This window comes from Caretta caretta, chromosome 4 (assembly GCF_965140235.1).
Source record: "Caretta caretta isolate rCarCar2 chromosome 4, rCarCar1.hap1, whole genome shotgun sequence".
NCBI classification, from domain to species: Eukaryota; Metazoa; Chordata; order Testudines; family Cheloniidae; genus Caretta; species Caretta caretta.
The window spans coordinates 102,130,653-102,133,387 of record NC_134209.1 but is presented as its reverse complement, the minus strand read 5'-3'; positions in this window follow the sequence as shown (position 1 = coordinate 102,133,387).

The window sequence follows — 2,735 nt, the reverse complement described above, 5'->3', positions numbered from 1 at the left end:
TTTTTGACTTTCCAGAAGAGTGAAAAATTATGGATTTTAGGCTTAACATTGTGTAGCTTTGCACCATTGGGGAATTAGACTACTTATGAGAACAGTGATTTTAAACAGTTTGATACTGTTTAGAAATAATGAAAAAGGGATAGCTTGCACTAATTTTATAAATTTGTAGTGAGAGATAAGGCACTAGCATATGTAAACAGACTAAGTCAGATGTACTGGTGTTGAGAGGGGAAAAAAACAATCTTTTCAGATTATTCAAGACTCCCATTAAAAGTCACTCAGTAAAGCCTACCCTCATTTTTTTGTTTGTTCTGAAAGTAATGTGACATAAAATCCCAGTGGTATTTACACCCATCTAATTAGTAAGGTATTAAAATAGATTTTCATTTCTCCCATATTTTTGGGACTTCAAAGTCAGATCTTATTAACCCGCAATAAATCTTTACAACTAAACAGTAAAAAAAAGGCAGTGATGAGGAACTTTTAGGTACCAGAATAAATGTATACCTTTCATGCTCTTCAAAAACGTTTCAGAATAACATGCACATTTTTAGTGAGTTATTCTGACTCATCCACTACTGAGTAATTGTTCTGACAAGATCCAAGTTACCAGAAGCACAGAAAATGATTAAATGAAAGAAAAAGGAAACATTAAAAAACATCTGTGTTTAGGCATAGTGGGGTAAGTGTATTAGTCACTTTAATTTTGGTGACTTGGGTTCAAATTCTGGCCTGGATTGAAAAATAATTTTGTGGTCTTATTCTTATTCCCATGTCACGAAACCACCGCCGTTTGTCAACACTTTCTGTCTCTTGAGAAGAGATCCCCTTGAATAGAATATAGCATTAGTATTTCTATTCAGGACTGAAATACATTGGCAGAGCTGTTCTGACACATTTTCCTAGTATCTGCTTTACCTCCCACATATCTGGATCAAAACAGTGCCACCATTCTTTCTTTCATGAGCACTAGAATCTCATCTTCAAGCTGTGACCTTCAGCTGCTCTACTTGTATTCTTAGCCTGTCAGCACTGTCCCTGTCTGGTTTGGGTCTTTTGGTTAAAGGTCTGCTGAAACTGATCAATATCAACCCTAACTTCATGAGAGAGGAGAGAGAATTCTATTACCATCCAAGAAAAATGCTCTTGAGGACCTCATTGATTCAATGGACCAACAACAGAGCAACATGGACAGAAAGATTCACCAGGGTGGTGCAGAGTAAGCTGAAATGACGATGAAAAATGAATGTAGAGAGGATGAGTTCTTAAAGAACCAAACCATGTTTAAGAACATCTGAATAACAGGTCTGTTTGCAGAGAAAGGAAACTACTTCGGAACCGTAAGTGGATGACTAGCATCAGGTTATCTTGAAGCTAACTGTATAAAAAAAAAAAAAGACCCCAATTTACATTGAGAGGCGGCTTTCAGGTCTGAAATGAGAGGTCCATGAAAGTACTAGAAGTCAGCAGGATTTGTACTGTTGTTGAATGATGGGGACATTTTAGAATACTGAAAGTGGTCAGATTTATCATGGGAGAAATGCATACAAAATTGTCTTGATTTCTCCTTGTTATACCCACCATACAAAAAAGGAGAGAAAAAGGGCTTGTCTACACTACTGCGTGGGGTTGATCTAAGATACGCAACTTCAGTGACGTACTTAGATCTACTTACCATGGTGACTTCACTGCGGTAACTCAACAGCTGATGCTCTCCCATCGACTCTGCACTCCTCGTTCTGGTGGAGTACCAGAGTCAACAGGAGAGCACTCAGCGGTTTGATTTATTGCAGCTTAAAAATTGGAAAGATTAATATAGATGCAAGGCCAAATTATTAAAAAATAAAGGTAGTGGCCTGAAACTGGGGGCTGTTGACATGTATTGTGAGTATTTGGCCCAGCTCCTTCACATTTGTTTACAGCCTCATTAAAAGTCAGTTGCTTCTCTATTGCAGATATGTGGAGAATTGAGTTTACAATGCTGTCTTCCAAAATCAACAGCAAGATTCATAATCCAAAGTAAGGAAACAGTCTAATTCTTCAGCAACTGCTTTCAGCAAATGTTCATTCATATTACATAGATCTGTTTGGAACCCAGTTAAACAACAGATAATCCCAAAAGAAAATAACTCCTGGTGCTCATTCAAAGAAAGCCCAGGCAGAGGCTGAATTGTTGGGGAATGGAGTTGTGGGTACTATTCCAAGTTGCACCCATAAATCACACTGCCTACTTGAGATGCAAAAATAAGATGTCACAGTATATTGTGCAGTGTTCAAAGTATGATCCTGTGTGATCAAAGTGTGATCATTGTCTTTGCTTTCCCTCAGTGGGGCTCAGATACCCTTCTGGATGCTGGATTTCTCAGGGTTGGTACTCTCTTCATAGAGTTCACCTGCCTGCTGGGCTTTGCAAGCTTGGCTTACCCTCTGTGAGGCTCAGATAGCCCCATGGTTTGTTTGGCTCTAGGAATCCAATGTGGGGACTGCTAGTGTACTCAAGCTTTTCTTAATACCCAGGCTTCACCCACTTTTGGCACCAAGGTAAGATTTCATGCTCAACAGATTAGACAGATTTTCATATTATGAGTGTCCATTTCCTGTATTGTGTGCTTTGGTCAGCCATGAATGAAATAGTTAATGTGGACATTTAAATTATTGGATATGAATACTCATAAATCTTCTCAGTTTATCCCATTACTTACAAATATCTATCTTGTTTTCGATGCCCACTACGT